The 14,307-nt window shown below is 36.5% G+C and overlaps 1 pseudogene; it reads right to left on the bottom strand.

The window, feature by feature from the left end:
* Nucleotides 1–13,358: 13,358 nt before the first annotated feature.
* Nucleotides 13,359–13,478, bottom strand: LOC129893587 (5S ribosomal RNA; annotated as a pseudogene).
* Nucleotides 13,479–14,307: the final 829 nt, after the last annotated feature.

The following is a 14,307-nucleotide window of genomic DNA, read 5'->3' as shown; positions in this document are numbered from 1 at the left end:
GAATGTGAGGAGCATGAGTATCATTGTCCCTACATTATGAGAAAATATAGGTAAAATACGTGTTAGTACATAGAAGGTACGAAGAATGTCAGTTATGCATAAACAAGTAATTGGACATCACCAATATTGCATAGAATGCATGATTAATTATAAGCAAACATGAATAAATCTTGCAAGCATTTGAAAACACATGAAAACTTATGTACAATGCATCATAAAACTTTATAGTAAAACTTACGTATTTGCTTATAACTTGTGTGGGGAATTTGAAGGGTTGGGTTACTTATAGGTTCTTAACATTACCATAAAAGTGTCTAGGTTTATTGAACCAAACTTGGGAAAAGATAATACTACCCTTCATTAAATTCTAAAGCTTGACCCTACGAATTGGGTTCTATGATTCATATGTACTTCTACAACCTCATCAACTTGAGTCATCCTGCAGGGTCTAAAAACACTGAAGTCTTAAGTTTCTGAAGTTGCATCTATGAGTTGTTATTACAACTTATCAATGGGTTTATGGGTCGTAGACCCTACTCATCCTACAGGTTCTGAAAACATACAAATTCTAAGCCGATGAAGTTTTGTTACAAGTCATCCTTATGACTCGTCAATAGGACTACTACTCTTCTTATGGAGTCATAGGTACCTCTTCTTAGTTGGTCTTAGAAAACATCAATATCTCCCTCTACGGCTCATCCCTACAGGTAGTAGGAAAGTCTATGAGTCATAGAGTGACTCATAAGCTGGAGGTAAGTCAACATTTTTAGGAATTCTACTTGGTTCTAACCTTTTGACTTCTAGGGTCATACATTAGAGCTGGAGGTAGTCGACCCCAAATTCAAGTTCAAACTACTACAAGATGAATGACTCAGCATTGTACTACTTTGGGTAGTGGTCAGGCCCAATGTGATGACTGGTATGTTGAAAGTTTTTGAGTTTGATGTTTATGAATTGTTAGATAGGGTAATACTCTATCATTTTATACTCTTTATCTGGCTATAAACTTTGTTGTTAGTCAGAGATCTTATTAGAGACGTTTTTGGTCAATACTTATGTTGGTGATTCCGTTTTGGCTAAAAGAGTCTATAGAAATTGTCCAGTCTTAGTTTTTCATATAATCACCGAAGTTGATCTTGTAGAGCCTGATATGAATAATTGTAAAGTTATCCTTGTTATGGATTGTGTTCAAACATGTTATTCTTCCATATGTTGTAGAACCTATATAGTTAAGTTTTAGTTTCCAAAAGAGTCAATCCTAGAATGGAAAGGTAGTAATTGTGTGTTTGAAGGTCAATTCATCTCACGCCTTAATGCTCGGAAGATAATTTATAAGGGTTGCATCTAGTAGCTAGTATGGGTTAGGGATATGAATTTTATATCCCTTACACTTGAGATTATTTCAATTTTTAATTAATTTCCAAAAGTATTTTCGATGATCTCACAGGTATTCCTCTCGAAAGGGAGAAAAACTTTGATATTGATCTTTATTTTGATACCCAACCCATATCTTTTCCTCCTTACCAAATGCCTCTTGTAGAACTGAAAGAGTTAAAGGATTTGTTGGATAATGATTTTATTATACCAAGTATATCTCTATGGGGTGCTCCAGTTCTCTTTGTCAGAAAGAAAGATTGTTCTTATTGTATGTGTATTTATTACCGACAAGCGAACAAGGCCACCATTAAGAATAGGTATTCCATCCCAAGGATTGATGACTTGTTCGATCAACTTCAAGGTGTAAGTAACTTTTCAAAGATTGATCTTCGATTGAGTTATCATCAATTCTGAGTAAGATAATGTGACATTACAAAGATGTCTTTTAGAACTTCGTATAGTCATTTTAAATTTTTGGTTATATCTTTTAGATTGAAGAATACTCCTACAACTTTTATGGATTTGATTACTCGGGTGTTAAAGCTATATTTAGATATGTTCGTTGTTGTGTTCATCGATTATATTTTTATTGACTCTCAGACTGAGGATAAGCAAGCCGATCATTTGTGGGTTGTCTTGCAAATCCACAAGAATCTTTAATTATTTGCTATGTTTAGCAAGCGTGAGTTTTGGTTGAGGTCTATTGCTTTCCTTGGCCATATTGTTTACGATTAAGATATTATGGTGGATCCTAAGAAAATCAAGGCGGTAAAGAATTGGCCTAGACCTTTGTCTCCTTTATATTTGAAGTTTCTTAGGCTTATACGATTATTATAGATGGTGATTGGAGGGATTCTCCTCTACTGTATTGCCCTTGACTACTTTGACTAAAAAGAAGATGAAATTTTAATGGTTTGAGGCATATGAGAAAAAACTTTTAAAAGTTGAAAGATAGACTTACTTCTGCACTGGTATTGCCTTTATCAGAAAGGTTTGATGTCTTTGTGGTATATTGTGATGCTTCAAGGGTGTAAGACACTAGAAGTTGGAAAATCAGGAAAATGAGAATTTGAGGGATTTTGAAGGAAATTTTGCATAAGAAGCTGACCACGAGCCCTTTCATGGGCCATACTCAACACCATGATACATGGTCAACATCTGTGTAGGTGCCATAGTTTAACGGATTTAAGGAGGGAGGACTATGAAGGGCTTTATCTCTCATGGAGGGTTTCATGGACTGTAAAGCCTCCCATGAACTCGACCCCCAATACTCATGAGCCAAGGTGACGACCACGAGCCATTATGAGAACCATGATCCATGTTGTCCTCCATGCAAGTCACCCCTCAGAATACAAGTTCAAGTCCAGCACCATAACCATCACCACGGGTTGTGGTGGGCTTCACGGGTTGTGGTGGTTCCTCTATCCCAGTGAAGTTTCAGTTATGTTTAGGGGCATTTTGGTTGTTTCTCTAAGATATTATTAGTGAATGTGAATGATTTTTGGGGGTTTATACTATCCTATTAACTATCCTAAGCCATTCTAACCCTTTCATTCTCAACCAAGCACTCAAAAAACATAAAATCCTCTCTCTAAAGTGTTCTTTCAAGAGTCTTCTTCTTCCTCAAGTAATTCAAAGGGGAATTCAAGTCAAGTCTCAAATCAAGAGCAAAATTAATGCTTCCTAGAACAAAGGCATTTGATAATTCATCCATGGGCCATTTTACCTATGGAATTCGAAGTTTTTCTCTCAAAATCTCTTATAAATTCTTATTCAAAAATTTCTAATTTCATGATTTTGCATTGGGTCTTCTTGTTCATGACATATATTATCATTATTAGGCTACTAGTGCATAATTCACATCACAATTCATAATTTCAAGATGAATTTTAATGACCCATGCTATATGCTAGTTTAAAGTATGTTTTAATGAATTAGATCACGAATTTCAAGAGATTTCAATGAAAGTTTAATGAATGATATCCATGGTTTATGAATGACTCATAAAAGATTATGAATGATGTTTCAATAATGCTTTAGGCAAGAAGTTATAGTGAGATAAGGCATATTCACTCACAATCATGTTAAAAAGGTTCAAAGGTTATAATGGGTTTTTCCTTACACACTCATGACGAATATGAGAGATGAGCTACTATTATATTTATTTTACCATGATGGATTGATATCTATTATAAGCTTTCATAATGATGTTAATGGCTATGTTTTTATGAAGTTTCATTGGAATAATGACTAAGCACCGAGAGGACTTTAAGATGAGGTTCGGTTCGGTAGCCTTTGTAGCTACCCAAGAAAATCCTAATAGAAACCTTTAGTCCCTAACTATGTTGCCTTCATAGGTTAAAAGTACTAGTATGGCGTAGCAAGTGGATTCACATATAACACAAAGTTAGAGAAAGTAATATCACAGAGTCTACCTGGCAAAGTAGCCTTTCCCTTCTCGATGTGGGGCACATTAGATTCTATGTTATTGCTCACATAGTCTTATATGTCGAATAAAGGTCCTATCCTACATCAAGGTATATGAAAAAGTATAAAGATCTCAACATGATGTTTTGATGCATTCACTAATGATTATGATTTTTTATGGTTTTTATGCTTTTAATCATGTTTTAAGGTATTGGTCATGCATCACATGATTCATATTGATTATGTCTAATATTCATTGTTCATAATTACTTCTCATATACTAAGTAATTTCTATGTACTAATACATACCTTTACCTACATTTTATCATAATATAGGGTCGGATGATCAATGAGCACCTCCCACTCATGGCTAGAGTTTAGCTTACTTTTCCATTGTTGGTGAGTCATCGTGTTTTGAGGAAACGACTTTCATCTTTCTCATTTTTATTTCTTTTCTTATGTTTTAATGGGTGAGCTAGGAGCTTGTCTTATTCCTTCATCTAGTTAGTAGAGGCATGTTAGATGAGTCTATGTTATCTTTCATTCCAGTTTCAGATTTGTTCTCCTTTATTGAGACTTTCATGTTGACTCTTTAATTCCACATCTATGGTGTTACTTATTTGTTTTATTTACCTAATGTATATTCATGTATGATATGTTAAGAGGCTTGGTTGGGGTCCTTCGGGATTTCAATTGCCGTGTCACACTTAGGGTCTAGCTTGGGTCATGACAAAAGGTTGGTCTTGGTTTTGTGTTGATGCAAAATGGAAAACTGCTAGACTATGCTTCTAGGCAACTTAAGGTGCATAAAAAGAACTGTTCGACTCATGACTTGGATTTAACAGTGGTTGTGTTTTCTTTGAAGATTTGGAGACACTATTTCTATGGTGTCCGTATTGATATATTCATCAGTTATAAGAGTTTGAAATATGTGTTCAACCAAAAAGATTTGAAGTTTCGATAGAGGAGATGACTTGAATTATTGAAGGACTATGATATGAATGTATTATACCATTCAGGTAAAAAAGTGGGGTTGCCAATGCTCTTAGTAGGCTGTCCATAAATAGTATTGCCCATATTGAGGATGAAAAGAAGAAGTTAGTTCGTGATGTTCATAGGCTGGCTCGTTTGGGTGTTCGATTGGTTTATTTCAAGGATAATGGTATTGTTGTCCAAAATGGTTTCGAATTATCTCTTCTGGTGGATATAAAGGCAAAGAAAGATAATGATCCAACTTTGGTTGAGTTGAAGAAAATGATTACCGAAAAATCCATTGAGGCTTTCTTCTAAGGGGGAGATATTGTGCTTCAATTCAAGTCGATTGTTTGTTTGAAATGTTGATGTATTGAGGGAGATGATACTTATGAGCTTATAGTTCATAGTATTCTATTCATCCGGGTTCCACAAAGATGTATCAAAATTTGAGAGATGTGTATTGGTGTAATGGCATGAAGAAAGATATTGTGGAGTGAGTGTCCAGGTGTCCTAATTATCAATAAGTAAAGGTTAAGCATAAAAAATAGGAGGTTTAGCTCAAGATATTGATATTCTTACTTGGAAGTTGGAAGAATTAAATATGGACTTCATTACAAGGTTTGCTCGCACCCATAGGCAACATGATTTGATTTGGGTAGTTGTTGATCGAATGACTAAGTCGGTGCATTTTCCTCTAGTAAGACTTCCTATTCAACCAAGGATTATGCTAGATTTTACATTCATAACTTTGTTAAACTTCATGGTGTTCTATTGTGTATCATTTCAGACAAAGTTACTCAATTCACATCTCAGTTTTAGAGGTCTTTCCAAAAGGGTTTGGTCTTGGTACTCAGTCAAACTTAGCATAACTTTTCACCCTCAGACCGGTGATTAAGCCGATTACACTATTCTGACATTGGAAGACATGTTAAGAGCTAGTGTAATTGAATTCAAACATAATTAGGATGATCACTTGCTTTGATCAAGTTTGCCTATAACAATAACTACCATTTTAGTAGTTAAATGGCTCTATTTGAGGTTTTGTGTGGTAGGAGATGTAGGTCTTCTATTGATTGGTTTGAAGTGGATGAAGTTTCCTTGGTAGGACCCCTTGTTGGTTCATAAGGCTATGTATAAGGTTAGGCTTATTAAAGAAAGATTGAAGACTACCCAAAGTCAATAAAAGTCCTATTTAGATGTAAGATGAAGAGCCCTTGAGTTTGAGGTTAATGAATTGGTTTACTTGAAAATCTCATTCATGAATGATGTAATGCATTTTGGCAAAAAGGAGAACCTTAGTGCTTGATATGTAGGCCCATATCAAATTTCAAGGCATTTAGGTAAGGTGGCATATGAGTTGGGCTTACCTTGGAAGTTGGCATCAATGCTTCTGGTATTTCATAGTTCATTGTTTAAGAAGTTTGTTGGAGATCCTAGCTCAATTTTCCTTTTGAAAATATTGGTGTGAAGGAGAGTTTATCCTTTGAGGAGATTTTGGTTGAAATTCTAGACCGACAAGTTCAAAAGTTGAGGAATAAGGAAGTAGTTTCCGTTAAATTATTGTGGAGGAACTAAGAGGTTGAAGGTGCTATATGGGAGGTCAAGGTAGATACGATGTAATGATATCCTCATCTCTTTCCTTTTATTCCAACTTGAGGTATTAAGTTCTTTCATGATTCTCTTCTTCGAATTCATGTGTTTCAGTCATTCTTATGTTTACGTATGCATGCATGTTCATGAAATGTGTTTAAAGTTATATTTTAGCTTGGAATTGAATATTCCATGTTTTATGTTTTTGTTATGTCATTGCATTAATGTTGAGTTGATAGTCTATTTCCATGCCCTATTCATGCTATCTTGAGTCCCATTTAAGGACGAATGTTTCCAAAGGGGAGATATTGTAAGACATTGGAGGTTAGAAAGATGGACAAAAGAAAATTCTCAGATATTTGCAACCAGTGAGTCTTCACGAGACCCTTTGATGGTCGTAGTGCTCTATATGGGCCATAGAAAGCATCATGGGAGTGCACTATAAAATGGGAGGAAAAGGAGAAGGGTTCTATGAAAGGGTTTATGGGTCATGGAAAGCACCACAGACCGCAGAGTGGTCCGTGAAGCCGACCTCTCAAGGACCCAATCATGTTGGTTTCCACAAGCCCTTTGTACGGGCTATCAAAAGCTAAATGGATCATAGAAAGGTCCTGTTATACCCCATACTTTTGTACCTTTGAACGCGATCTTAAGTCTCCTAAAAGGCTCTTAAGTTTCTTGTAAGTATCGTAAGCCTCTTAAGTTTCTTAAAGCTTCTTAAGAATTCTTAAACTCTTATGAGTTACCATATGATCCGGATAATCTATAACACTACCAAACAACTCCAAGAAAAGGAGAATGTGATACCCCATAGTAGAGAAGATTAGAAATAGAGTTATAAGAATCCGAATGAAGTTGGAGACCAAATAATGAGTCGTAGGACTTGACTTATTTATGTAAGCTACTAACTTGGAAATCTTACATACTTAAGCTACTGGAGTACATACCAAGCTTACGCAACAAGGATTACATAGGTTCATAAAGTAAGATGAGATTACGAACCCACGAGGGGGAAAAGAGAGTGTTGTATGGCAGCAGCTGGAGAAAGGGTTGTGGACCCCACATGCCATGTGGCAGCTTGTAGTTGGAGGAAAGGGGTGTGTTGGCCCAATGAGGGCTTGACATATGTCACCACTTAGGGCTTGACTTGTCTCACCTCTAAGGGGATGATATGTGTCCCCCTTAAAGTAGCCTATATATATATATATATATGTTGATGACGTTTAGTCAACGTTATCCTTTAAATTATTACTTCATCCAAATATTCAAGAAAAGAGAAGAAGAGGAGACAAACCCTCAAGCTAGAGAGAGTTTCGGATTTGAGGGAAAAAAAGTAAGCTTCCAATTTCATTCTGTGAATTAATTATATAAGGTTCACCACGATGTTATGAAGGTGTTAGTAATGAAATTTTATCATTTGGAGCAGCCCAAAACATTACCAAACAGCCACGAAGTTTTAGGCACGCTAAAGGAACTTTCGAGGTAAGTTTCGATGAGGTTGACGAGTTCCAGGCAAAGTAAGAGTTTCTCGTTCCAACTGGATTTTATGATGATTTTATAGGTATATTACATGTATTAAATGATTCTGGAAGTGGAAAAATTTAACAAGGATGCTTGATGTTAAAAACAAGCTAAAGTAAAGTCGTAGTAGCTAAATCGAAGTCGCGTAATGTGTTGTCGTTGTGGTGCTGCAAGTGCATCTAGTTGGGTTGAGTGTTGCATGGATTTAAAGTGTTTTAAAAAGGGTGTGGGTGATACTGGTTTCATCCACACGACCCTACGTTTGGTATGCTTAAGGATTTTGTGAAATAAAGATTAAAAACTCTATTTTTGTATCATAGTTGGGAACTAGTTGTTTGGAGCTTGTATTGTGTAAGGTTGAAGTGATTTAATTATAAATATGCTGTTGGTTGTTGTTTTTGGTATGTTTGTTGATATTGTGGACAAGTTGAAATATCGGGGATATTAAAGTTTTAGGGGAAATGCTGCCCGATTTTCGGTAGCTTCGAAACTAGTAACAAACTAGTCGAGGGTAATGGATAGGAAATGACTCCTATTAGACTTGGTTGTATACTGGGGTATTGGAAATTAAAAAGCTATTAACCTTAGTATTACTTTTATGTAAAATAGGTTAAGGAGGTATCAAGCCAAGCCGGATTTTAATTAATCCCTAAAAAGGTATGTGAAGCTTCCTCTTGGCATGTTCTTGGCACAAGTAAATAAAGCTACCGTTCTTCCCTCTTGATATGTATTGAATTAAGTATGATGATATGATGGTTATGACACCAAGTCCCATAATGGGTCGGGTACGGTATTTGATGATATGATGATAACACCGAATTCCTTAATGGGCCAGGTACGGTACATGGTGATATATGTATATGCTGACTCTATGAGAAAAAGTAGAGGGTATGTAAAGCTTATTTTGTTTCTTCTTAGGCATGGCCCATAGAAATCCAATGGACAAAGAATGCATAAAGTCTACAAGAAGATCTTATTCTTAAGTACACTAGGATGGCCAATGTTTTTATTTTCCTAGAACTTATGTCCTTTTGCCTCGATTCATGTGAAAATGTCCAACCATCCTAAGTCGGTATAATCTATATCGTGGTATAAGGCATGACTCTTGTTCACTACTTAAAGCTAGAACTTTTCCAATAATTGAGCTATTGCTTCTCTAGTTTTCCTATACGTTGGGAAGTAGTAAGTATGTAAAGATATCCCTTCTTTCTTTTGGCATGTCCTAGGATCAAGTAAGGATTAATACGAGCTTTGAGGAAATTCTATTCATATGATTCATGATCCCTATTCTTAGAGATTCTATAGTAATTAATGTCCATGACTTTTATAAGTTATGTTGTATCATTTTGAATCATGACTATGATTTCTAAGGCTCTTTGATATGATTAACAGTGGCATGCAAAAAATGTTTAATGTGACTATCGTCCAAATTTTTAAATGATAATTTATTTTATTATTTCATTGAGTCTTGGACAATATTTTAAATTGCATATGGTTACTCACTATTCTGCTCGTGTATATTATAACCCTTCTATCACCGAGTCCCGGGCTGGGAATGTAATCGTGCGTTGTTCACTACATTATCCACTGAGTCCCTCGCTAAAGAGTTGGGTACGCTATATGAGAAAATGATAATGCAATGATATGAACAACTCATCGAGTCCCTCACTAGAGGGTCGGAAACGTATGTATATATATATGATGATGTGATATGATGTGATAAGGTGATGATGGTGCCGGGCTCTATGATGGTCCTACATGTATATGTTTCACCGAGTCCCTAAATGGGTTGGCTATTTTATATAATATGAGCATGCATGTTTTTATGATTCACAAGGTACAGTTACAGTATTTTCTTAAGTAATGAATTTATCCCCCTGGCTCTTTTTATTTCAGATATGTTTCCAGTTATGCTTTACATACTCAGTACATATGTCTTACTGACCCCCCTTTCTTCGGGGGGGCTACGTTCATGCCCGCAGGTACAAACTCACACCTTGAAGATCCGCCAGCATAGGAGTCCCACTTAGCAGTTCAGAAGCGCTCTTTTGTATCTGAGCCTAGATTTTGGTACTAACCCTCATTGTGTATATTTATTAGTTACGGGTACGGCGGAGGCCCTATCCCTCCTTATGTTACTGTTCTTACTCTTAGAGGTCAGTGGATATGTATGTGGGTGATATATATATATGTATAGTTGTTCCTATATGTTATGATCGCCTCGTCGGCTTATATGTTATCATGCCTATTGTTGCATTATAACTTAAACAAGGGGCAGGTTTACTTATAGTTAGCATAGGTATATACGAGTGTCCGGTTCGGGCACCCATCACAGCCTATGAGGTTGGGTTGTGACAAAAGTGGTATCAGAGCGATCCCACCTTACAATATCCACAGACCATGTCTAGTAGAGTTCTGTTTATCGGTGTGTTGTGCACAACATATATAAGCAGGATGCTACAGGACATTTAGGATGTTACCTTTCTTTCTTCTCTAAGATCGTGCGATAGAGTCGAGTCATAGGATATGAAATTCCTCATACTAACCTGTGATTTCAGTAGAAGAACAACATCGATAGAAGAAAGTGAGTAATGATATTGGAAGTTACAAAGTACGCAGGTAAGTAAAGGAATGAAATAAATATGTCAGGTAAGGTATTGAAGTACGGATAAAATGCAAAGTTGAAATTGGAAGGAAAAGTAAACAAGAAAGTGTAATAGGTGTAGTTCGAGTGGACATATGAGGTAAGTCTATTTTTATACTATTGATATTGGGTGCCCTGTGGGGTAGATATATGATATGATATGGATATATGTGCTAGACCTGTGAGGCATTGTTGGCATTTTCTGCGTGCAGGTTTTGGGATAGTAAGAAATACAGAGAAAACTCTGTCAAAATTTTCTGAAAAAAGAAGAAGAAAAAGAATGAGCTCTAGGGTTATAATATGTCTTGAAAGGTTGTGTCCATCGTAATGATAAGATTTGACTAAAATAAGAGTATGGTTGACCTCAAGAAATAAGGTAATTGCTGAACCGATGGAAATAGTAACTAGGAGGTCGATAATGATATGGTAAAATAAAGTTGGAAAAGACTTGCGATCCTAAGAAGAGGATCTAGAGAAGATGGGTAGATTGCTATAAAGTGATATATATTAAGGCACTGACTGAATTGGTACACAGAGATCAATTGTGATGAGTTATAGTTAAAAGAAATAACAGTGTGATGACGATAAGAGTAGAGAAGAAAAAGAATTATAACGAATAGGAAGTATTAATAAGACAGCTTGTGAGATATTAAGGATAAGAATGACTAAGAAGGGTAAAGAGGTAAGTATGCTTATTTCGCCGAGTAAAATTAACCCATAGTAAGAATGGTGAAAAAGGTTAAGAAGTGTTATACTATGGGGTGGAGTTTGAACAGGATATGAGGTGAATATAACGAGGATCGTTATGGAAATAAGTAAGGCCTAGAGAGAAAGTGGCCAAAGGTATGACATGGTCCATGTGACAAGAATGGAAAGGTAAGTGTGAAATGGAAAAGCGAGCCATAGAAAAAATAAGAAAGACTTATCAAGTTCTGCAAGGAAAGCTTCGAATAAAGGTTATGTGATAACAAAAATAGTAGCGAGCATAAGGAAAGAAAGAGTAACTGAAAGGAGTAAACAAGAAGAAAGCAGGATAATAGTGTAATAATAAGTCATAACATGTGTAGCCGAGGATATGAATGCTAAAACTGATGAAACCGCCAAAGACCAAGCTGTAGAAAGATGAACAATGAGGTAAAATGGGTGTTAGGACATAACTGGTATAATATGAACAAAGATGGATGAACCAAATACGTTGTGGAAATGAGAAAAAGAATTATGCAGAAATAAAATGTTCCAAATGATACAGGAATAACATGAAATTCCATGGGAACAAAAAAAATGGACATGGACTTGAAGAATAGAAGGACTACTACAGGGAGCACTCAAGATAGACGCGATCAAGTAAGTAAGAGTATGGACGAAAAAGGGAATAAATAGCTACGAACTGAAAGTATAGTATGAAAAGGCGAAAACATAAGACCATTATTAGAGTAAAATTGACATGAGACTGTGAAGAATTGGAAGTTAACCTTAGGTAACTGACAAGGGTAAGAGCTTATGAGATATAAAGAAGTATTGTTGATATGTGATTTCGCCGTGTAAAATTAAAGACCCCTCAAGGATGAGGGAGGTAGCTCTACAAAACCATTGATACATTGTGAGTCAATTAAGAGGAACAAGTGGTATCTACTGGGATGAAGATAGTGTTATAACAGGGCTAGAAACACGGGTCACTGGAGTACAAGTACTTTCGAATGGAGAAGTTGAAACGATTATGAGCGCTAGCTAAGCACTGGCGGGGAAGAAAGGAATGTGGCCCTGGATAAACTACTATATTAATTATATGAATCGAGTACCCGTACTTGGAATAGATTGGGTACTAGTTATTGAGAATTCTAAGCACCCAATGATTGTATTAAGGTTTCTTAGAGGGGCAACCTAAAGTATAGATGATCTAATAGAAGGTGTAGATATGGTGCAGTATGTCAAATGTGTTAGAACAGAATCATATGCATATGAATAGTTGAAAATAAAAAGAGGATGATATGGGTACACCCTAAAGGGGGGAAGTGGACAAGAGAAATTAAGTGTGAGATGAAGTCGACTGACACTATCACATGTTAACGGGAACGCTTAAACTTTAAGTAAGATCCCATGCTGGCTCGAGTTAGCAAGGACTAAAGGCCAATGATAAATGGATAGAAGCCATGATATCTGAGACCGTGTGGACAACCATTAGAAGAGACCCTAATGTATGAGTGCTTATAAAAAGGGGCGAACACAATAAGAGAGTAAGACAGAGCAATCTAAGGACCGTGTAAAGAGTAGTAAGGCCATGGTTGAGTAAAGATTAAGACATGGTAACAGAGTTTTTAGGCACCGAGATGTGACATACAGGTAGCAAGGAGAAAGAATAAAAAAACCTCCTACGGTAAAGAAATGAGGAGACCAAGGAGTACCTAAGGGAAAAAAAGAGAAAAAAGGGTAGGATAGAATAGCGTTAGCGCGAGCAAGCGTTGGTATGGAAGTGATATGTAAAACAAGATGGACTAGGAAACAAAAAGACTGTGTCTACCGCATACCGGTTGTATAAAAATAGTTGTGCAACTTACGGATATATATATACAACATAAGACCAAGAGGAAGAATACATGAGGAAAAGAGGGTTATGATATTTTGGACATGTTACAGAGAAATTCAAAGAGAAGTTAAATTAAATAACCAAAAAGGACATGCTCATGGTTGAACTAAAGACCTACCCTACTGCTGATTGTAAGAGAAAGAGGAAAGGGCAGGGCGAAATGTGAAGACTAGCGAGACGATGCTAAGGTAAATCTTGGGCTAAGTTGAGTGCCTTGCACATTATTTCAAGGTTTGCAATGAAATGAGATACGAGGAATTCCCGGGGGGGTCACCTATCCTAGTACTACTCTCGCCCAAGCATGCTTAACTTCAGAATTCTAGTGGGATCTAGTGCGTTAGTGCTGGTATGACCGCACGAGATAGAAGAATCCAAACTAGCATCAAGGCAACGACATGAGATTATGCACCTAGAGTGTTATACGTTACGTTAAGGGTATTGTAAAAAGGGCTTAAGCAAAATAAGAAGGATTAGCTGATTACTAAAAAATGGCACACTTGTACACCACAGTTCTTTGACATAATACCAGTTAATGATAAGTAAACCACAAAACGGGTATACATGCCATTGTGTGAGGGAAACTTGACACCATTTGACACCCAACTCGGATGGGCAAAAAGCAAAACCCAAAAGGTAAGGGTACTAGTTGATGTTATCTAAAGAAGGCAAGAAGTAATACACAAGGTAGAAGATTCCATAATACGACCTTGGCTACAAGACTCACTGCACACTCCATGGATAAATGATTCTGGAGGGAATGGTACCCGTAGATTAACAATATCAGCCCATGCTCCTCAATCAAAGACTACCTATTTAGCTAAGAAGGTGTAAAATTATAGGTTAAGAAGGTTGTAGGACCTTATGGAGTCCCCATAGCTATGGTCCCAGATAAAGGAGACCAAGTTATAGTTAACTATCAAAGATCAATCCGCGAAAAGACCGTAAGACAGATAGGTCTTCGTACACTATTTTACCCTCTGACTGATGGACAGACTAAGCTCGATATCTACATAGTAGATGATATGATGCAGGCCTATACAGTTGACCCCAAAGGTAACACGGACAATTGCCTACTAACTATCAATAGTACTTACGATATTAACTATTATTCTAGTATCCAAACGGCCCCATACGAGACTTTATATGGAAGTTGGTGTAGGTCGCCAATTGGTTGGTTTGGTGTTAGTAA

The sequence above is a fragment of the Solanum dulcamara genome, chromosome 6, assembly GCF_947179165.1.
Source record: "Solanum dulcamara chromosome 6, daSolDulc1.2, whole genome shotgun sequence".
Taxonomy (NCBI): domain Eukaryota; kingdom Viridiplantae; phylum Streptophyta; class Magnoliopsida; order Solanales; family Solanaceae; genus Solanum; species Solanum dulcamara.
The sequence above is the reverse complement of the archived record's forward strand: the minus strand, read 5'-3'. Positions and strand labels throughout refer to the sequence as shown.